General features: G+C 39.2%; 1 protein-coding gene across 3 annotated transcripts in view; it reads left to right on the forward strand.

Annotated features, from left to right (window-relative positions):
- The window catches only part of CREB5 (cAMP responsive element binding protein 5), a 1,721,100-nt gene that overhangs the window by 1,387,830 nt on the left and 309,674 nt on the right, over positions 1-23,596 (forward strand). The window lies entirely within an intron of this gene.

Raw genomic sequence — 23,596 nt, forward strand, 5'->3', positions numbered from 1 at the left:
AACAGGAAGTTATCATACTTGTTCTTGTCAATACATCAAGGTCCTACATTGTTATGACAAAACAGGATCTAACTATGAGATGTAACTGGAGCCACTTGTGCAGGACTGGACTGTTCTTATCTCAAAATACTGAAGTGGTTGAAAAACTACCATGAAGAGTCAGTTTGATCCAAGAAATGCCACAAATATTAAATCCAGAGACTGTTCATAAGTGTGAATTTCTCATTTGTCGTAATTGTGACAGCATAGGAGATAATTCCCCAGCTACTGGACTTGTTTGTGACAGTATACTCATTGGTGATGTAACTCAAGAATCTTCTATTACATCATATCTAAGAGTAACAATAATGCTCCCACTCCATGCTGTTCCTCACATACTAACATCTTTGCTATCTCAAGTCTATTAATTCCTCTAATGTTCTTTCACCATGCTATTCCACACACACAGACACTTCTGCTGCCTAAATACTTGATTTAAAATGCAGGTGTGTCTTCTGTAAATGTGTATATAGTATCATTGTTTGCACCCATTGTTTCCCTGGTTGCTTTACTTTGAAATTTCTAATGCTGCTGCTGTTTTTATGTAACCCAGGCTGAGCCAGCAACTGCTCAAGCCATGATCAGTGCTCTTCCATAGTAAAAAATGAATAAAAGGTAACATCCAGTGACTAGTGGATTGAAAAAGAGGTGCCTTAAGGGTCCATAGTAAAACCTGTTTTCCTCAATATATTCCGACTAGGAAGATGCTGTTACTATTTAGTAAGAAGCTGACATTAAAAGCATGAAGGCAACTAACAGAGGAAGGGATACTGAGGAGTGTGGACACTATTTAAAGATTCAGAATGTTGTGATGTCATCTTCTTTATTTTAAAATAGGTATGTTTAATGTTATACATTTGGGTTTGTCTAGCATGTATGGTATTTTTAAAATGGATAGTGATGTCAGAGGGATCTCTCTCTTTTTTTGCATTGGATTATGCAGGATATGTCTCTTGTGGCAGCATGGCTTTTCCCTTAAGTCCATCTCTGCTGTATCTGTGCATATTTGAGTGGCTTTAAGAGTATTTCTTTATACTGCCAGGCAGTAGGGTGCCTGCTGCCTCTGTAGCTGGCATGCAAGTTACATTGGAATGAGACTGAAACAAACCCAGAGAGCAGTTACTGCTGCTGAGGGAGTGGCCCTACCCCCTCCATGTTCCTATGTCTTTTCATGTTTGGTTATTGCAATGAGATATGGTTACCTACAGCAAACCTACCCTTGGTCCAAGGGTGAGAGCTCCTCCAAACCACCTGCAACCCAACCCAGTTCACACCATCCTCTGGCTTCTGCCTGTACCCAAGCTAGATACACATACATTAGAATGCCTTCCCCATCTTCCCTCCCTGGGAAGCAAGTAGCACACATCTCCACAATTTACCCTACCCTGTAACCATTCTAACAGGCAGCTGATTGGGTTCTAGTCAGGACTATGCTCTTCCATGCTGACTGAGCTGTCTGTTGACTAAGAAATCTTTAAGTAGTGTTTTCCCAGTTTTAGTAAGTAACATCTGGCTAAAAGAGTAATGATTAAAACAGTTATACAATCAAGAAGGTCCTAAGTTCATAGGATCATAGGAGGCTACTAGGCTAATGGCTCTAGAGCCTTTTTAAGCCTAGCTGTTCATTCCCCAGTGTTCAAAGTTATCAATGCCCACAGGTATATGCCTGTTATTATTATATTGCATTAGTTATAGGTTCATAGGTTCATACTAGGCTATCTGCCCTAGGGCATTTATAAGCCTAGCCAGAGTATGTTTGGCTTTCGCCACCCATTTTAAATTAATTTTGCTATGCCCTTTTTCGAGGTTAGTATACTGTGCCTCTGTCTAACAGTGACACAGAAGTGATACCCGGGGTAAACCTACGATCTCCCATCCACTCATCAAGATTCCTCTTGAAGAGAGTCAATGAGGGACTCTGCCTAACCTGGACTGGAATTTTATTCCAGAGTGAAGGGAGCCTCTGGGTTATGAATCTGTCCCTCCAACATGTCCTATTTATTTCAGTGCTGAGGTTAAAGTCTCTCGAGCGTGTAGCTCGATGGGATTTGGATTTTTTGAGGTGCAGCATGTCCCTTAATTCCGGGTTGGACATGGCTTTATAAGTCAGGCACAGGTCGCCTCTGAGCAGGCGGTATGCCACTGAGTAGAGCTGGTGGACATGGCTTTATACGTCAGGCACAGGTCGCCTCCGAGCAGGCGGTATGCCACTGAGTAGAGCTGGAGTTTCTTTAACCGGGCAGCATATGGCATCTGTTTGAGCCCTTTGATCCTCTTGGTGAGGTACTTTTGGGGTCTTTCCAGTTGCTGCAGGTGTTTGGTAAGGTACATCCCAAAAGGGGCATTGTACTCGATTATGGGCCTGATGAGGGATGAGTAAAGAGGCACGATGACCTCCCCTAATCTAGATGTGAATCCCTTCATGATTAGGTGGGCTATATAAAATGTTTTTCTAACCACTTTGGCCACGTAGTTGTCAAATGAGAGATTGCTATCAACTTGGGTCCCCAGGTCCCTAATTACTTCTTCTATACTTAATGGATTACCACCTATGTGGTAATTTGTGGGCACTTTGTTTTTGCCAAAGGGGATGACTATACACTTTTTGGTGGTTAGCTTGAGGCCATGGCTCTGGCACCAGTTGTCTGTTTCTATGAGGTCCTTTTGGAGGATGCTTGTGTCGGCTGGAGAGTCGATTATGGTGCCCAGTTTGCAGTCATCTGCGAACTTGGTCAGCCACAGTCCTTCTGTGTTGGCCTGTACCTCCGAGAAATATTTACCGAACAAGAGAGGTCCCAGGACTGAGCCTTGTGGGATGCCACTTGTAACTGGTTTGGAGTCTGACATGGCTCCAGCAATTCTAACCATGTGGGTTCTGTCCTTGAGCCAGTTTGCAACCCATCTAGTGACATAGGGGTTTATATTTAAGCTGGTGAGCTTATCTATAATGCCCGAGTGGGGTATTGTATCGAAGGCTTTTGCGAGGTCCAGGTAGGCTGTGTGGACCACCTTCCCTTCGTCAATGGCCTTGGTGACTGTTTCAAAGAAGTCGACCAGGTTTAAGAGGCAGGATCTGCCCTTAACAAAGCCGAACTGGGTAGGATCCAGTGTCTGTAGGTCCCCAATATCTTTATTTGTGAGGTCCATGATGATCCTTTCCATAATTTTGCAGACCAAGCTAGTCAGGCTTATGGGGCGATAGTTTCCAGGGTCCCTTGAGGCACCATCTTTGTGGAGAGGGACCACTGTTGCTGTACGCCACTCTTTGGGTACATATCCTGTAGTAAGGCTGAGATTGAACAGTAGTTTTATGTTTGGGTTTAGCTCTTCTTGGAGTTCATGTAGGACACAGCCCGGGACACCGTCTGGTCCCATTGATGCTGTGTTTTTTGCTTTGGAGAGGGCGGCTCTTACCTGAGCATCTGAGATGTCAGGGGGGCAGCACTCTGCTGGGATAGATATTTGCCCTTTTGGTGGGGAGGGGGGGGAGAAGTTTGCGCTGAACCTGTCAGCTAGGATGTTGGCAATGTCTGTGGGTTCGGTGTATTTTTTGTCATTTTGGACTAATTCTGAGCATATCTGGGAATTCCCACCCAGGTTCCTAACATAACTAAAGAAAGCCTTGTGATTATCCTTAGCGTCCTGTGCAATTTTTCTCTCAAAGCTGGCCTTAGATGATTTTATGAGTGCCCTTAGTTTTTTGCTAATACCGATCAGAGATGCCTTCCCTTTTTGGGATTTTGCTCTATCATGTAGTAGCTTCCTCCTTCTATTATATAGTTTGTTTATGGCTGGGGTCCACCAGACAGGACGTCTGCCTTTGGAGGATTGGGTCTTGGTTTTATTTGGGATTGCATGATCCATGCATTCCTGAAGGTGTTCATAGAATGCATTTATAAAGGATTCTGCAGTTTTGGCCGTATTTTCCACAGGCCCGGGGGCTTTGAAGGATTCCATCTCAGTTTTGAGGAGTGTGAAATTTGCTTTAGAGAAGTTTTTCACTGTGGTTTTCTGGGCAGGGGGTGGGATCGGGATGTAAATATCCAGTGAGATCAGTTTATGGTCTGATCTTACCAGTGAGGGATACACTTCTGGTCTGGAGCATAGAGTCCCCATGTTGGTGATGAACAGGTCCAGTATGTTTTCCCCTCTTGTGGGAGTGGTAACAAGTTGTTCCATAGCATTTGAGTTTATGAATTCTAGGAACCTTTGGGCTAGGGTCTTAGAGCTAGAGTAATGCTCCAAGTCTATGTTTGGGTAGTTGAAGTCGCCCAATATAATGGTGTTTGGAGAGACCTTCATATTTTCCAATGTTCTCAGGAAGGCCGAGTGGGGTTCCTGGGTTTGAGAGGGTGGTCTGTAGCAGGCTATAAACTGGAAGGCAGTTTTACCCACTGTTAGTTGCACATGGATAGTCTCTGATGCTTCGTGCTTTGCCACCAACCTGGAGGTGTGGGTATCTTTGATGAATATCGATACTCCCCCTCCTTTTGTGGTTCGGTCCAAGTTTTGGGGCCGAAAAGCACGGTATGAGGTATAACCTGGTAGTGCTGGGGTGCTCTCGGGAGCCCTGAACCAGATTTCTGTTACTGCACAGATATCGATGTTCTCCATGCTAAGGAGAGTTTCAAGTGCGTGCATCTTGAGGTTTAGACTTCTGGCGTTGAGTAGCATTACTCTTAGTTTCTTATCCCTTGTGATACCTATGGAGGTGGGTTTGTCTTTTGAGCCTTGCCTAAAAAAGGCACTATGGGGGTAGCAAGAGCCTTTGCCAATATCCGAAAGCCCAGGGGTGACAGGTGCAAGCCGTTCCTAGCGAAGCATCGTGGCTTGTCGAGCACATCATCCCAGGCTGACAGGCATTGGATCCCCTTTGAATGACACCAGTACTTAAGCCAGTTGTTAAAATTGATCATCTTGTCTTCATATTGTGGCATCATTCTTGGTGAGGGTAAGATTCTACTCAAGGTCAGGGTCATACCGGCCTGGGCTACATGCTCAGAGAGTTCCTCTATGTCTCTTTTCATGTAGTCCAGGGAGGTACGTCTCAGGTCATTCACACCAGCATGGAAAATGACTGAGTCATATTTGTACTTGCCTTGGAGTGACCTGAGTGCTTGTGTTATGTGGCGGATCCTAGCGCCCGACAGGCTGCTCACCATGACCTTCTCCTTGTTCAGCCTGGTGAGCAGGACGTCAGTGTGCCTGACGATAGAGTCACCTATTACAAGTGTATCAGGTGTGTTGTTTAGCCTTAAGGGCTGTGACTGTTTGGCACACTGGCTTTGTGAGATATGTGTTGCACGTGTTTTGTTTTGGGGTAGTGGTTGCTTGGGTGTCTGCTTTGGAGGTCTCTGCTGCTTAGGCAGATCTTTATTTAGAGCCTCCGAGTATGTTTTTGTGTGATTATGTGTTTGGTTTGCTGTCGTGGTAGGTCTATGTGAGACTGGAATTGTAGTGAGTGTGGTTTCCTTCTCCTCCTGACTGGTTATGCCAGTACTGAGTTGAGAGAGCTTAGCCTCCAGTTTGGCTATATGGTTGCATCTCTCACATGTGTTGGAATTTGTTGGGAGGAGTAGAGGGTTGTCTGTGTACATGAGGCAGTTGTAACATTGCCTCAAGATTCCCACGTTCACCAGCTGGACCGGAGAGGAGATTAGTTATCAATGCCCACAGATATATGCCTGTTATCATATTGCATTAGTTATTATGCCATTGAGTTATCAATGCCCAGAGGTATATGCCTGTTATTATTATATTGCATTAGTTATTATGCCATTGAGTTATCAATGCCCACAGATATATGCCTGTTATTATTATATTGCATTAGTTATTATGCCATTGAGTTATCAATGCCCAGAGGTATATGCCTGTTATTATTATATTGCATTAGTTATTATGCCATTGAGTTATCAATGCCCACAGGTATATGCCTGTTATTATTATATTGCATTAGTTATTATACCATTGAGTTATCAATGCCCACAGATATATGCCTGTTATTATTATATTGCATTAGTTATTATGCCATTGTACAAAAACTTGACTAGGCTGTTTTGAATTTGTATTCCTTATCTAAGCAAAATGATCTAAAAGTGGCACTGGCATTTTGATGTGCATTCATACAACTGTTTCTAACACAGTGTCTAGATTAAGAGATTTAAGAAGACATTTTAAGAACCTTAATCTACATGCCTTAAGTTATAAAAAGAGTCACAGATGACACCATATTTTTTGTGGAGGGCAAAAACATATTTTGTTGAATATCAAATAGATGCCAATTGCATTCTTCTCATGAGGACATTTGTATAATGATTTTGATTCTGTTTCAAGACATGGAAAGGCAATTGCTGAACATCTGCCACCAATACTCTCTCCATTAAAAAAAATCAAAAACAAATTATGATTTAAAGAATATAATGCACTGCTTAACTTTTACAACCACTTTTCCTCTGTCTGCAACAATAAAGGCCTTTTCAAATATTCCACAAAATAATAAAGATCTAGGAAGTTGTAAAATATGATCACAGCAGTTGAATGGTTGTACTATCCCTTAAAGAATTTGAGCATTTATTGACTATACATTTGATTTTAATAGAAGGTAGTATTGATGGTTTGTAAGTTTAGAGTTTAAAAGAAATACAACCATTTGTCATTATTTATCTGTTAACTGTCTCTTTTCAGAGGTGACCATGGACACTGGTTATGTGACTTTCTCAGAGTCGCTCATTAGGCAAATGGAGAGTGTAGTCATCAAAGCATGGACTACAGAATGAAGCTCACAAGCAGCTCACAACTTAAATCATTTGTCCTAGACTGCTTGACATGACCTGTGTCCTAATTTAAGTGATCACAGTCATATACATTTAAATAACATTTTTACTCATTTTTAAAATGTCAAGTATCCACATTTATTTGTTAAAGGAGATACTGCAACAGAGTGTGGGCCATTTGCTTCATATTTTTATTATTTCTTGGAAATACATTAGCATAACATGGACTCAAGGCCAGGTCTATCTAATTCAGAAATAAAGTATGTCTGTCTATTAAGATTTGACCTACTTATCACTTGTGTGATAAAATTACATCTGTGAGCTATAGTTTCTAATATTTTATTACCATGACCAAGAAAATTATAAGTTAGAAAAAAAAAAACAAGATGCAAATGGAACTTGTGCTTTTTCAAGTACTTCTACCACTCTGTGTCAACAAGCATTTATTACTACTCCATCTACAGCAACAAAAGGCTGGACCTAGTTAGCAAAAAGCAAACCTAAAGCTACATTCTACTATTTGTAGTAAACAGAAACTCTGCAGATTGACCTAATTAAGCATTTTCTGTAACCAGAAATCCAAAAAAAAGTTATGCTAAACATGCTACATAACTTATTTAAAATGGATCTACTACAAGCACCTGCGTCCCAGGTGCTAAAATACCACTGTTTCGCTGCTAGGGACTCGGGTGTCTTGTAGCTTGCATGGCCAGCTGCTAGTCTTCAAACTTCACTATATGTTTGTGCAAGGCATGGCAACCCTGGGATGAGAGCTGCCTCACCTCACCCCAACACAAAAGCAAAGTTCAGGCAAGATCATTGTGACAGCTGTAAGAAGGGAGGCAGTGCATGTTAAAGTTTTAGAAAGGGATCATCAGAGAGATTTAGGTTTAGGGAGGGTAAAACTTTAGTTTTGCTAGTGGCAGATGACTTTAGGTTTACTATGTGGGAAGAGAGTTTTGGGTTTAGGGAGCAGGAGGGGAATTTAAGGGTTAGGGAGTGATCATGAACTTTAGAGTTAGGGAGGGGACAGGAGTGCTACGGTTAGAGTTATGGACCGGGTGGAAGTTTTAGGTTTAGATTTAGTTCTGGTGGGGCTATATAATTTAGTAGGATCAGGATGTTTGAAGAGGACATTGTGATTTGTAGTGAGAGTAGAGAGCAGGTTGAGGAGACCCTGGAGCGGTGGAGATATGCTCTAGAGAGTAGAGGAATGAAGGTCAGCAGGACTAAGACAGAATATATGTGTGTGAATGAGAGGGAGTATAGAGGAATGGTGAGGATGCAGGGAGTAGAGGTGGCGAAGGAGGATGAGTTTAAATACTTGGGATCAATAGTTCAGAGTAATGGTAAGTATGGAAGAGAGGTGAGTAAGAGAGTACAGGCAGGGTGGAGTGGGTGGAGAAGAGTGTCAGGAGTGATTTGTGACAGATGGGTACCAGTAAGAGTGAAAGGGAAGGTCTACAAGAGGGTAGTGAGACCAGCTATGTTATATGGGTTGGAGACAGTGGCATTGACAAAAAGGCAGGAGTCAGAGCTGGATGTGGCAGAGTTAAAGATGTTAAGATTTGCACTGGGTGTGATGAGGGTGGACAGGATTAGGAATAAGTGTATTAGAGGGTCAGCCCAGGTTGGACGGTTTGGGGACAAAGCCAGAGAGGCGAGATTATGTTGGTTTGGACATGTGCTGAGGAGGGATGTGGAGTATATTGGGAAAAAGATGCTAAGGATGAAGCTACCAGGTAACAGGAAAAGACAAAGGCCTAAGATAAGGTTAATGAATGTGGTGAGAGAAGACATGCAGGTGGTTGGTGTGATAGAGAAAGATGCAGAGGACAGGAAGAAATGGAAACAGATGATCCTCTGTGGTGACTCCTAACGGGAACAGCTGAAAGAAAAAGAAGAAGAAGAGGTCGGGGCAGAGCTAGGTAATTCAGTAGGACTGGGTCAATGCAGTACACCCATTTGGAACTGTGATGACAGCATCTTTCATGGAAACATAAAGCTTAACAAAATACATCACAATCATCATTTCTACCCAAAAAGCATTAACATATGTCACATAATTACACATTCATACGTCTTGACCTGGCCAGAGCCTTTGAGACAATTCCCCTCTCAGGCATAGTAGAAAAGATAAATAAACTGAAAATAAACATTAAAGTAAAAATAAATATAAACATTCTTAAATAATCTCAATACGAATTACACAAAATGGTGCCAATAAGGTTCTTCAAATTTTGAAGTACTGCCCGCATAGGAAATATGATCTGATCAATTTAAAAAAACATAAAATACAAGAAAAAACAATGAAAGTTAGAAGGAAATTACAGGATAGCCTCAAAGTTAAAGAATTGTTCACCCAAGCCACAGATAGGAAGTGTAATGCCAAACTGACCTACAATGCAAAGATGCTGTAATATTTACATTAAAGCAGTAAAATGCATGTGCATTAAACATTCTTATTCCTCTCTTTCCCCCAAGTTAATGCTACCAATGCTAGAGCTAAAGTACTTTTAAAATAAAGTAAATGCTTTCAAAAGGGGAAAAAAACCCTGTTCACATGGCCGTGTTTCACTTACTTTAGATACCTTAATTTCTAAAGCCATTCATACGTCTTGACCTGGCCAGAGCCTTTGAGACAATTCCCCACTCAGGCATAGTAGAAAAGATAAATAAACTGAGAATAAACCCCTATTTCAGCTGCTGGATTGCTAACTGGCTCACAGATAGGATGCAGATAATCAAAACGGGGGAATTACCTCCACAAACAGACCAAACGCCAGTCGCGGCCCCCAGCATTTTGTGCTGGGACTTCCCCTGCTTGCAATCTACTTTTCTGAAATAAAAGACAATACTAAAGGACTCTAGTTGATTAATTTGCAGATGACTGCAAGCTAGGAGGAGTCACTGAATCCCTAAATTACTTAGTCATCCTGAAGGAAGGTTTTTCTTAAATAAGTAACTGGCATCAAAATCATGAACTGAAACTAAATGCCAAAAAAATGCATTACTGGATCCTTTGGGAACTCATCTACCCTATGGAACTACCACATTGACAATACATCCCATAAGAGTTGACCCAGTTGTTCAGGATTTGGACCCAGTTGTTCAGGATTTGGGAACTTATGTAGACGTTGACCTAACTTTTGACCAATATGTTTCTGCTGTTGTAAGAAAGGCCTTCTGTATTGCCCAGCTTATAAACAGAGGGATTATATCTAGAGCTAGGGATGACATTGTCTACCTTTACTCAGCCCTCATTAGGCCAGTCATTGAATATAATGCCCCCTTTGACATGTATCTGTCCAGACACATGCAACAACTGGAACATCCATAGAGAACACCTTACTAAAAAGATAAAAGGCCTATATAACATGTCTTACATGGACCAACTCAGAGGCCTGTTACTAAGCACAGTATCCTACAGACTGCTAAGAGGTGACTTGTATCTGACATGCAAGGTATCCTCTGATCCATTACTGATGGATTTACTGCACATCAGCGAGTCAAATGGCATCAGAAATTCTCAGTCTAGGAATCTAAACCTCTTCTGCAACATCAACAGAAACGTTTGGAGGCACAGGTATATCTCTCAGAGGATACCCCTGTTGGGAAACAAGACCTGCCATCCACATAAAACAAACTTCATCCCTGTCCATAATCAAGCCAACTTAGATCTGTGAATGGGAAATAGAAAATGTTACTGCCGGACAGTCCCCTGTACTACTAATGGACAGAGATAGCTCCTAAATGCTTTATTCTATGCATGAGTCACCTCAAATTATCTATGGTATCATTCCAGTTATTCTCATCAGGGATAATATGTAATTATTGACCATGTGATGGGTAAGACCAATCTATAACCAAATGGGATAGGTTATTTCGAGCACAAAAAATTAAAACTGGCTAGGCTTAAAATGGCCCATAAGGGCAGCTAGCCTAGTACCTAACTATGAACCTATTAAAACAGCACCTGATCAAAGAAGTCATGTTCACATTTTATCAAGAAAATGGATGATAGTACTTAGCTTGTAGTCGATGTCTTCACATGCCTGTATGTAATATTATACATTTTTACTGGTTGAACTGATGGACTTGTTCATTAACAGCCTGTATATTTTGTACAGTCTCCTTTGTTAATTTGAGCATTTTCTGCTTGCTTAGTATATTAACTTTAAGAACATTTCTGTGCCTTTATATGTTGCTTGCTGAGCTGGGTTATGGCTAAAAAAAGTCAACAGGCAAGCCTAGTTACCTGGCAAACAAATAGTAGGCAAGTGAGTAAGTTCACAAATAAATAAATAAAATAAATGTTCCATAAAACAAAAGTACACATAAATAAAAGTTCCATAAAAACTAACCTGTATCTTAATTGTTAAAAAATGCAAGGCTGTAATTCTCACACCCGTCTTACCATCTGCAAAATCCCAACATGTCCTTCACGGTAAGAAAGATGAAGAAAAACATGCTCATCCAGGAAAATCATATCACCTAACCAATGAATCAATCAATACATTTAACGGATAAAACATTACTAAAACTTAATGAATATATGTTGCGTCTTCATTTAAATGATGACTGTGACCTCATTTAAAGAATAATGATAAATGGTGGTTTCATGCTTATGTACTTCATCAGGTAAACCAGTTATATTCAGGCTCTAGCTCAAATACTTTGCAAGTCTCAACATCATGAATGAATTTAATTAACCAATCAATGACTTATTCATAGCAGCCCATAGCTAGCATTTAAGGCTAAAAAATCTTATATTTAGGGTAGCAGAGATTTATTTTTCCTACCAGTGATAGATGCTGCATCTCACAGTGGGTTATTCTTCTCACCACTTCTAGCAGTAAAGCTTATTCCTCTCAACGTTTGAAAGATGAATTATTGTTGCACTTTATTTTTGTATGCATGCTTATTTAAAACAGTAGTAGTCACACATTTTTCAAAATGTTATGTATGTGATTATAAATTAATTCCTTAAGCATTATAATTACTTTCCACTGTAAAAGGATGCTCATTTAATACACTGAGGTAAGTATATAACACATTTATTTATCAATCAGCACAGACTTTAAAATTATGTTTCTGTTATTTCACAGCATGTACATATTTATCAGTCTCATTTGCATAGTTATAGTAGGTGCAGGTTCCACATATGTGAGTTCCAGTCTTAATATTAATCTTATTACTGTGTACAAGGGTATATTTTTATATATATTTTTTTAATCCATCCCTTTTTGATAAGTAAACTGAGGGTTCTTTATCAATGAGATGAAATGGTTTGAGATGTCTGGGCAGAATTTTCCAGGTTTTCAAAATAATGTTACAAATTGATGCACATGAAGAATAAAATATATTACAGATTTTTTTTGTGTTTGTTTTTGCCATTATTACGCTATTTGGTAATACTATCCTTATTACTAGAGAAATAAAGTACACCCCCCCCCATTCCTACCTTGTAATATTTCTTGTATGTATCATTTTGTGAAAGACTTTTTTGCTTCCTCTCCTCAGGAACTTAGTTTCCCTTGATTGATTATATTACAAAACTCTTCATAATTTGTACTGAGTTAGGAGGCCCTTACCCTTTGAGACACTGTGACACTGCTTTTTAACAATTTGGGGTGTAAACTAGTAGATTTAAGTAAGACGCATTTATTTTTTTTAAATGCAAGTCTTTAATGATCCAGTTGCTTTCTACACAGTGATATCCAAAAAGTTTGTTTCTTTCATATGTGAATGACAGCACTTGACTTGAATTATTAATAAATAAGTTGAAGTCTTCCATCACATCTGTCACATTTTATAACACAATGCATTGTCAATAAATATGTAATGTTAAGTAATGTAATTTCAGCAGTTAGAATCAAAAATATGTTCCAGTTCCAGGTTTTACCATTTAAGTTTTAATGTAGCTGGTGGGATGGGGGCATAGGTAGTTAATAAGTATGCGGTCCAGGAGGAGCCTATCCCAGTTACTCAAAGTCATACAGCATGCAAATGAAGGCTTAGGAAATCAAACAGTGTACCACAGGAAGTAGCTCTTTAACAGTTCATATCCTTAATCATCTGTGCTAGCTACCACGCTGTAGTTCATAGCTGCTCCCACCGCTGCTTCTTTAACATGATTTTTTTTTTTTTTTTTTTTTTTTTATTTATTTAACATTTGTTAACTGGGAAAGTCCAACTTGGAACAAAGGCAATTTTCAGCAGAGGCCCGGGGAGAAACACATGTGTTTGTAATGTGGGAGGAAACCAGAGCAACCCCACATGAATGCAGGAAGGACATGCAGAATCCGCACAGAAGGCACTCCAGCAGATAATCGAACCGGAGAACCTCTTGCTGTGAAGCGACAACACTACCGCTGCACCACTGCGCCATCTAAAAATACCAAAAAAATGATAATACATGTCACTGAGAAAAACACATTATTGTACAAAATAAATTCTAATAATTCACAAACTGTGCCTTTGCTGTGTGATATTACCATGCAGTAAACATCAACATTAACAAATGCACTGCCTTGCAAAGTTACATTAGCCTGAGATGTGGCATTATAAAATGCAGTTAAAATGCCTCTGGTATCCTTAATTTAAGAATGTAACTGAAAAATGGAAGGTTTTGGCATGTGTTGTACATAGACTGATACTGGTGCAATAACCCATACTTGGCTAGACTGGTCTGAGTCTCCTCTTGTCCATATTGTTGTATGTTATAGGTAACAACTGTTGCTTCACAAGAAATATGACACCATGACACCAAACTATCAGCAATGAAAATAATTAACTTTTAATACAGTGAAAAATAAATATATTTAATCATATTCTGAACCTGGTTATATGGCAAAAATCTTAGAGATTTTGGCATCAGACAGTATAGTTAACATGGTTGCTTGGTAATAGTCTTCATATGTTACTACAATGGTCAGGCCTTAGGTATCCTAATAGTAGCATTGTTTCTCAGTTTATACATGCCTTAGAGTTCTTCCTTACTGAGATCATAATATGTATTTTAAACTTGTCTATCCAGAAATGCTCATATTTCTTTGGTACAAACAAATTCACCAGGCAGTTAATTTATCATTGATTTTTTTAACATAGGACTAATAAAATATAGCAGAGGTTTGTTAAACCCAGTATATTTTTCCATTATTCTATGCTATTGTAAATACTTTTCAACCTAACATGAACATTTACACACAAGAAATTTATAATGTCCAATGGACTCTAAAAAGTGTATAACACAACCTCTCTAGTATGCTGGCGGTGTAAGCTTCCATTGTTAAGTACATGTGCCTATATCTTCAAGAATTTATAGAACCTTCAATCTGGGGGGTTTACAAAGAGTATACATATCTAGAATGGCAATGTTATCATGAAAAGATAGTTAGCATGGTGTAATATACCATTATCAAATAGTATATTCACAAACTACATACTATTGCCATGCTAAAAGTGAGACATAGAGGTTTTACAAAACAGTGGAAGACTGACATTCATGTACTGTGTATAATTGGAAAAAAATGGTAAGGCAAGTTTGCCATGTGGATTGTTTTCCTTGTGATGGTAATAGTACTAATGCTTCAGCACAACTGGAAAGATGAGTTAAACTATTCCAAGATCTAGATGACAAATGATTTTCAACTTTCTAGTTTATAAAGTTAACCAACCCATACACAAATTCTATTCTACCTTTGGTTCCTCTGGGGTAATGATATGCCATTTTATTTGCTAAGTCTTTCTTTAGGATTAGTAATATTTACAACAGCATCAACTACTGCATCTGTGGAGATATGAAATACATGATTCATGGTTAAGCAGCTTATGTAATATGCTTTGGGCTATTCTTATAAAAGCACTGCTGATATTTCATGTTCTTAACTGCACTGCTTTAACATATGGAATTGTGTTAAAATTATTACAAAATGGATAGAAAAGGAAATGAAAAGGGGTGAAACAAGAGGTTGGACTCTTGGTTTAATATTTGACTGTGAATCAGATAATTGAACCAATCCACACAATGACCTTTTTTCAGTCACATCTTGGGTGAACGTTACATGCCCTATCATGTGATTTCTAAAATGACATTATACGAGATGCTTATCTTAAACAGCATTAATTTGACACTGTGGAAAGTGGCGGTGAGCAGTATAATACAGGGCAGAAATGGCGTTGTACACAGGATCATAGGAAGTTACTAGGCTATTGGCCCTGAGGCCCTTACAAGCCTAGCCAAGAATTTAGGCCATGTTCCAACAAGTCAGCACCCTCTGCCACTGTCTAGCAGGGACACAGGTGGAATCCCAGGGGTGTATTTTCTGTTCCCCATCCAGTTATCCAGGTTGCACTTAAAAAGGGTTAATGAGGTACTCTTCTTGACGTGGAGAGGGAATCTATTCCACAAAAGGGGAGTCTCTGGGACACAAATCTGTCCCGCCAACAAGTCCTATGTATGTCATAGACCAGTTTGAAGTCACACATGCGGGTTACTCGAGTGAAATTACAGAACAATCAGCAATAATAGAGTTAGACAGGTACATAGCCTAATGGAGTTACTGCAACAGAGTAACGGAGGCAGTTAATACTTATTAAGCTGCCAATGTGAAGAATGCACATTTTAACAGGAGCTATCAAGAAACACATAACCATCATAAACACGTGCAGTGAATCAAGATAAGCAAAGCATATTTACAATGAAAAGTGGAGTAAACCATTTTAAAGAAATGAACCGCAAATGCAGTTCAAGGGAAAATAAGTTTTGAAGTGTATTGTAGGCTGTAAACTATTTGACTAATAAACTTGTAGCCCGAAGCTGTTACAAGACTGCAGTTTATGTCCAACGAGTGTCAAGGAAATATGACAAATCAGGTTTTGTTTAGAATATGTACCCAGAATGTGGAGGCACACTAGATAGTGAAGGTTAGGGTTGGATTATTAAATAGGTATGTAATGAGCGACTAATCTTTGGCTTGAAACAGAAGATTACAAAGAACTTTGTGAGAGAACAGAAAAAATGTAGGGAAAAGAAAGAATGAAATACATCTGAGTTACGTTTAGAGATTGCAATACTTTTAGCAGTGACAGTAAGGTGGTAGCAGAGCATGATGGAAGGGAAGAGGACAGCTATGGATACAGAGAAAATTAAGAATTACAAAGCAACAACTGTGGTCAGAAATTATACAATAATATCTGACCCAATAGCTCATGCTGGCAAAATTACAAAAGTAATGCCATCAAGACACAAATCAAGTAAAGAGGTGAAATCTTAAGGTGGAAGGAGAAGGTGATGTGTACATTAAGACTACCTGTAGCATTTACAGGTGCAACAGGTATGGAAATAAAGCATCTTTTTAACTATAATAAATTCTTTCTAATTTCACAAGGGGACATTATCATTCTCAGAAGGTACTGTCAGAAAAAAATGGATGATTTAATTCCTTCCATTTCATCTGTATATTGCAATGATGCAGTCATGTAAAAACAGATTTCTTTATCAATATTATGTTCTGTCTGGAATGTTCCAAGGTTTTGTCCTATTTCCTAGTCATTTGTCCCTGTCTATAAACAGTCTACTATCAGATGTTAAGAACTCAACAACAACCTGTATGATGGTTATTATATTCCACACTAATATTGTCATAGAAAGACTTCTGTGTCACCTGCATTTGGTAAATGTAAATTACCATATATGATCCAATTAGGACTCAAAACTAGACCCTCCGGATTAATATTCCAGTTGTACTGACTGTACAGATATTGAAGCAGGTAAAATATAGTCAACATTGTAAAGTTTCATCTCTCCCTCTTCTCACCCATACAGAGTAGAAAACAACAGGAGGACTAGATTCATAGATTATTACTAGGCTAGCTGCCCTCATGGACCATTTTGAAGCCTAGCCAATTACCCCCTGTGAGAATCAAACCGTGCACCTTGTGCTTCTAAGGTAAACACCTTAACCATTACGCCACCCTCCCGTATAATGACTACATCATTTACCGGGTAAAAAATAAAATAAAGAAGTAAATAAAGGAATACATATAAATGTGCATTTGTACTTATTCTGTTTGCATTAATCTGTTTCTGTATGAATGATCAATATGTAAGGGACTGATGAGGCTTCAAAAGAATGGCCAGTGGTCAGCCCCTTCGGTAGCTTAATCTTTAGTGCAACTAGAATGATAATTCATCAAATCTGGCTTAAAAGCCTAACTGAAGCATGCATTGCTTTTGTGCTGGGCTCCTAGGCTTTGACCAAGGTCTGTGCTTCCAAAGTGTGTCTAACTAATATAGTAGTTCAAATCTGTGCAGGAGTTTGTTGATGCAGTTTGTGGCTGGGGTTGAAAAGGGTTGGTAAAACAATTGACGTACCAGTTCTCTGGTAATTTAAATAAAAGGCAGTAATCTGTAGTGTTATAATCCAACAACTCAGAAGTGTAACAAAATTGTTTCCACTTATGTGATACTGTTATAGGAATTGTCCATTTATATTTAACAGTTTTTGTTTTGGTATTTCTGACCCTTGTTTAGTCTATCTCTCCATTAGTGAGCCATTTTGTGTTACTCCATTTTTTCTTGGAAGACAAATAAATTAAGTCATTTGTAAATATCCAAAATTCTAATATAATGATGTCACATATTTATTGTTCTACCATCATATATGTATCGTGAATGCTGCCAAGTCGTCTAGCAAGAGAAAATTGTCTCATCTCATTTAGTCTGTTTTGTTTTTATCCTAATTTTCCAAGCATGTCTAAAGAGCTCTTTCTGTGTCTGTAGTTTAAGTTGGATTGTTACGTTGTGCTTACAATTTCTAACAGTTTCACACAGAAAAATAACTATCTTTGCTTTTTCAATCTTCAAAGTGTTCTGGAAATAAAATTCCAGTGATGTTAAAGGCACATTTCGTAACCAAGGACCACTTTTTAACTTTGCTACACTGGTAGAGAAACATTTCTGTACTTTTTCCATAATTTTATCAGTGACTTTTTCTGAACTTCAGTGTGTTATTTCATATGTGGTTTAATTATTTCAGAGTTATTATTTCAAACTGTATCACTCTTTTGTTGCAGGTTTTTAGGTAGGTCCCTATATGACATCCTGTTATGTCACAGTTCACGACTATCATGTGTTATGTCACTGCCTGTTGTCAACACTCTAAGCCTAGCCAGAATGTGTTTGGCTTTCGCCACCCATTTTAAATGAATTTTGCTATGCCCTTTTTCGAGGTTAGTATACTCTGCCTCTGTCTAACAGTGACACAGAAGTGATACCCGGGGTAAACCTACAATCTCCCATCTACCCATCAAGATTCCTGTTGAAGAGAGTCAACGAGGGACTCTGCCTAACCTGGATTGGGATTTTATTCCAGAGTGAAGGGAGCCTCTGGGTTATGAATCTGTCCCTCCAGCATGTCCTATTTATTTCAGTGCTGAGGTTCAAGTCTCTCGAGCGCGTAGCTTGATGGGATTTGGAATTTCTGAGGTGCAGCATGTCCATTAATTCCGGGTTGGACATGGCTTTATACGTCAGGCACAGGTCGCCTCTGAGCGAGCTGGAGTTTCTTTAACCGGTCAGCATATGGCATCTGTTTGAGCCCTTTGATCCTCTTGGTGAGGTACTTTTGGGGTCTTTCCAATTGCTGCAGGTGTCTGGTAAGGTACATCCCAAAAGGGGCATTGTACTCAATTATGGGCCTGATGAGGAATGAGTAAAGAGGCACGATGACCTCCCCTGATCTAGATGTGAATGCCTTCATGATTAGGTGGGCTATATAAAATGTTTTTCTAACCACTTTGGCCACGTGGTTGTCAAATGAGAGATTGCTATCAACTTGGGTACCCAGGTCCCTAATTACTTCTTCCGTACTTAATGGATTACCACCTATGTGGTAATTTGTGGGCACTTTGTTTTTGCAAAAGGGGATGACTATACACTTTTTGGCGTTTAGCTTGAGGTCATGGCTCTGGCACCAGTTGTCTGTTTCTATGAGGCCCCTTTGTAGGATGCTTGTGTCGGCTGGAGAGTCGATTATGGCACCCAGTTTGCAGTCATCTGCGAACTTGGTCAGCCACAGTCCTTCTGTGTTAGCCTGTACCTCCGAGAAATATATACCGAACAAGAGAGGTCCCAGGACTGAGCCTTGTGGGACGCCACTTGTAACTGGTTTGGAGTCTGACATGGCTCCAGCAATTCTAACCATGTGGGTTCTGTCCTTGAGCCAGTTTGCAACCCATCTAGTGACATAGGGGTTTATATTTAAGCTGGTGAGCTTATCTATAATGCCCGAGTGGAGTATTGTATCGAAGGCTTTTGCAAGGTCCAGGTAGGCTGTGTGGACCACCTACTTGGTGACTGTTTCAAAGAAATCAACCAGGTTTAAGAGGCAGGATCTGCCCTTAACAAAGCCGAACTGGGTGGGATCCAGTGTCTGTAGGTCCCCAATATCTTTATTAATGAGGTCCATGATGATCCTTTCCATAGCTTTGCAGACCAAGCTAGTCAGGCTTATGGGGCGATAGTTTCCAGGATCCGTTGAGGCACCACCTTTGTGGAGAGGGACCACTGTTGCTGTACGCCACTCTTTGGGTACATATCCTGTAGTAAGGCTGAGATTGAACACAATCATTCTGTAGTAAGGCTGAGATTGAACAATCATCAAAGATGTTAATGTCTGCTGTCACATCACACTGTAGTTTTTAGAAGTCGTCTGTGAATTCTTCTTACATTTCAAGAATGCAATAAGTAGCACGATTGTTCTGTTATAATTCTCCTGATCGTCCATGATCTTTATGGTGTTTTTATAAGAATCATGTCTAATACAGTGACTGGTCAGTAAAGGGAGACATTGTGGGCAAACCTGCATAGAAGGTCTGCAGTGTCCTTGTATCTTGCCATTGCTAATGACAGTTTTGTGCCAACAGTCTTGTCACCCCAGACAGACCTCCACCAGGAGGGGTTGTTTCATTATGTGGAAGTAGTAAAAGTAACTAAAGCTAAAATGCTAAATATATTGAGATCTGTCACCAGAAAAGGTAATGTGTAATTTGAATATTGCTTAAGTAGACTATTACAATGAAAGATGTGATTTGCACATCCTTAAAGAGCCAAATATACATGATGGGTGATCATCTTTTGATGGATCATGTAGTTTGGTAAAACAAATTTAAAGTGATAAAACATGTTGATTATTTCACAAACAGCAAAGCAAAGCATTCAGTATATGAAATGCAAGCATTATGTAAAGTAGTGCCGAGTTTTACAAATATTCCAATGACTTATGTGTTGCCCAGACTGGTGTTGAGTCCATTTCTCAAACAGCATCGTGCCATGTTTTGAAAAGTGACCCTCAGGTAATTTTAATTTCCTTTTAGTTTTTACCATTGTTAGAAGCACAGAGATGTGCAACATGGTTCCAGTGGTCAAGTTAAAGCATGTATGTAAGCATGTAATTCTGGCACAGTATTATTAAAGGTAATTATGATGGCCTCAGTACATACTGCAGCTCAGAATACTGTTGACGTCACTGGAAAACCTACTGTGGATATAGCAGGTTAGGAGTTATTTCCAACAGCATTATAATACATATTGTATATTCTGCAGCTGCAGGAGACTGGCACTGACTTATAGAACTCACACCCCACAGGCTGGGTATGTTTGCCATTGTCACTACAAAACATGTCGTTCACCTTGCAATTAAACAATGAAAGCCCCTCTGTAATTTCCGTTAGCACAACTAATGTAATACTAAAGGATAGTAATTACAATACTTATAATTTAAAATCAGGTGAACTCACATTAAAGCAAATCATCTACTAATGGTAAGCATCAGAAGCTTTTCCAGTTATTTCCAAGTCAGGAAATGTCCAAACATCTGCAGTTTGTTAGCCAGTTGAGAGGAATATTCTAGAGAACAGAGTAGCACAGACAGATGGGAAACACCTAATGGAAACCAATGGCAGCCCATTGGCTATTAATAAGTGGGTAAAAAGGGCTCGGGTTCCATATAAGAACCCCATGAAGCCTAAGAAGCTACAGCTGGGACATATCTTATCCAAACTACAGGGCTCAGACCATCATTTATAGTAGCAGCAAACTGTACAGCATTCGTTGGCAGTGCTGGCCGACATCATTTTTCCCTAAAATGTCCAGATAGATAAGCCTAGTGGGAGAAGAGTGAATGACCAAAATGAACTCAGCCAACCTTGGAGTTTACCATATTTAGTTGAATGTGGTAAGGAAGTTTTTTTTGTGCACAGATGAGTCAGAGAGTTCATTTTCCACATTATTTTCACTATATGTGAGTGAGGTCATCTGTAGAGGGCTTGTTTTCTGCCATGTCATAAATAAAGTCTACGATTATAGGTTAAAACACATCCCCTGTTTACCACTCTTGATTTACATCTCCTTTCTTTGTAGGTAGTTCACACAAAAAATAGAATATAATATTCTTTGGTGGTTCATTGTAGATGTTACAGGATTTACCCACTTTCTATGGCTCTGATACAGGTCAGGATGTCATATACTTTCTCACCTTGGGCAGACTTTTAGTAAAATATGTGTTCAGTGAAAGTTGCTACTTTTCTGTTTTGTTCTTCTTATCTCATCAGTTGGGCCGGCATTATATATTTACTTTATCTTCAGCCCTCATTGTAAGTATATATTGGATGGAGGGCAGAGAATACATTAGGGTTAGATTGAAGACTTGACAGTTTTGTGAAGGCTATTTCAGTGAGTGCTGATACCACAAAATAATTTTCCTAAAGAGCACTTTCAGCTGTAATGGAGTTTTAACATTTCCCCATTACTATGCAACTTTGGAGTTTGTGGATGTAATTGTGGGAGTTGTGAGGGTATCTCTTCACATGGGGGGGAGGGTGCAGCAAAAAACATATTTTGAGGTTCCCTGAAAGTAGTTTTCAGGGATTTAGATTCCATGTTATTACCACACAATGAAATTTCTTTGGAAAGTCAACACAAATCCAGGTCAGAGTACCTAAATACTTTAATTTAGTAGATATATCTGTGAATTATTTCCTTATGTATTGCAAAGAATATCACAAAGGAAAGCTTAGTTAAGGATTAGAAAATGGATGACATATACATTACCACCCTGACTGGAGAACAAACATTCTCCAGCAGGGTGTTAATGTACAGGTAAGGGCACTGAAAAATTAGTTCACTGCTTCCCAGTAGCATATTAAAGTGGCATGAAGCTTGGGCAGTAAAAAAGCTCAGTCACCATTTTTTCACACTCTTTAAGTGGCATTTTGCTGTTTAGCAAGAGTAAAGTTTAAAAGGTGAATTAATAAAAAAAATGCAGAAAAAGAAGAAAGAAACGTGTGTATGTATGTTTACACGTTTATGCATATGCGTGTGTGCAAGTTTCAGTACTACAAATTACCTTTTTCTTGCTGTCAGTTGCAACTGTTCTAACATAAGCAAAGTCATGTTAATAGAGCTCCGTTTATTGACCAAAATAATGACTTGACCAAGTAAGCCACTGTACCTTAAATTATACCTACTGTCATTCTCTGATGATACCATAAACTATGTCAGCTTCTTTATGGATATATATTTTCCAGTAAAAGTATCCCTAGTGTCCATACTGTCAGATTGCCTCAGAGTTTTATCCTTCCCTGTGTTCTTTTTTTCATTCTGTGGTATATCTGATGTGTATTCACTTAAATCATCTGAAAGTTTGTGTGTGTGTGTGTGTGTGTGTGTGTGTGTGTGTGTGTGTGTGTGTGTGTGTGTGTGTGTGTGTGTGTGTGTGTGTGTGTGTCTGTGTGAAATGGCCTAGCTAGAGATGGCAAGTTGGTTAGTTAACTTATTCAGGCCCAAACCCTGTACCTTGATTACAGGAGACTAGTGCCTAAATCCTCTACCCTATTTAACAAACTGTAATCAGCAGGGAAATTTTCAAGGATTTTTGAGTTTCAGTGCATTTTCAATGAATGTTGAGTTTCAATGCATTTTATAAGAATGTTGAGTTTCAAGGGAAGAGAAGTTCATTGTCGCTCATGTCAAGTCTGTTTTCATTGTGTACCTGTTTTGTGTAGCATATAGCCATCGTCACTGACTGTGCTATAAAATTTGAAAGCAGTGTCAGTAATAAAGCAGCATACTTGCCTTTGGTGAAGAAAGCTGTGGGTTCTACTCTCCCACCATGTACATGGAGTGCTGCTATAGCAATGTCTTTTAAAGGTAGATGGGGATGCTGTGCTCCTGAGTGTGTCCTCCTTTGGTAGAGATGCCTAGTGACTACAAACCTGTTGTCAGTTTGGCAGCCATTCCATATTGCAATTTTACCAGCTTACCAATTTTTTGTTTTAAATGTAACAAGGCAATTTATTCTTCAAGGGTAGCAAGCACTGAATTGCACATGAAACACTGAAATGTAAAGTTGTTTGCCAGCAGCAACCTCTTCATTAGTTATAGGTCGCTTTAATGTGGAATTATTCAGATGTCTTTTACTTCTACAAAAGTTGTGTATATTGACTGATATCTGTGGATTGTAATGATAGAAGTTTGAGTGGCCTTTTGTGGTTGAATTGTTCTGTAATGGATAGTTTTGTCATTATTGGTTCATACAGTTTGTTTCATTGCGCACTGGAAAAACATTCAAAACTACAAATTTAAAACACACCCTGACAAGTGGCGCTGTGTAATACAAGGAATATAATTTAATGCAATTAAGATGGTACATCAAAGAACACATGCATATCTACTGTACATGGTCCTAAAAATGTGTGCAAGGGGCCTATCATTTGAAAAT

The sequence above is a fragment of the Protopterus annectens genome, chromosome 3.part1 (genome assembly GCF_019279795.1).
Source record: "Protopterus annectens isolate FY-2018-M chromosome 3.part1, PAN1.0, whole genome shotgun sequence".
Classification (NCBI taxonomy): domain Eukaryota; kingdom Metazoa; phylum Chordata; order Ceratodontiformes; family Protopteridae; genus Protopterus; species Protopterus annectens.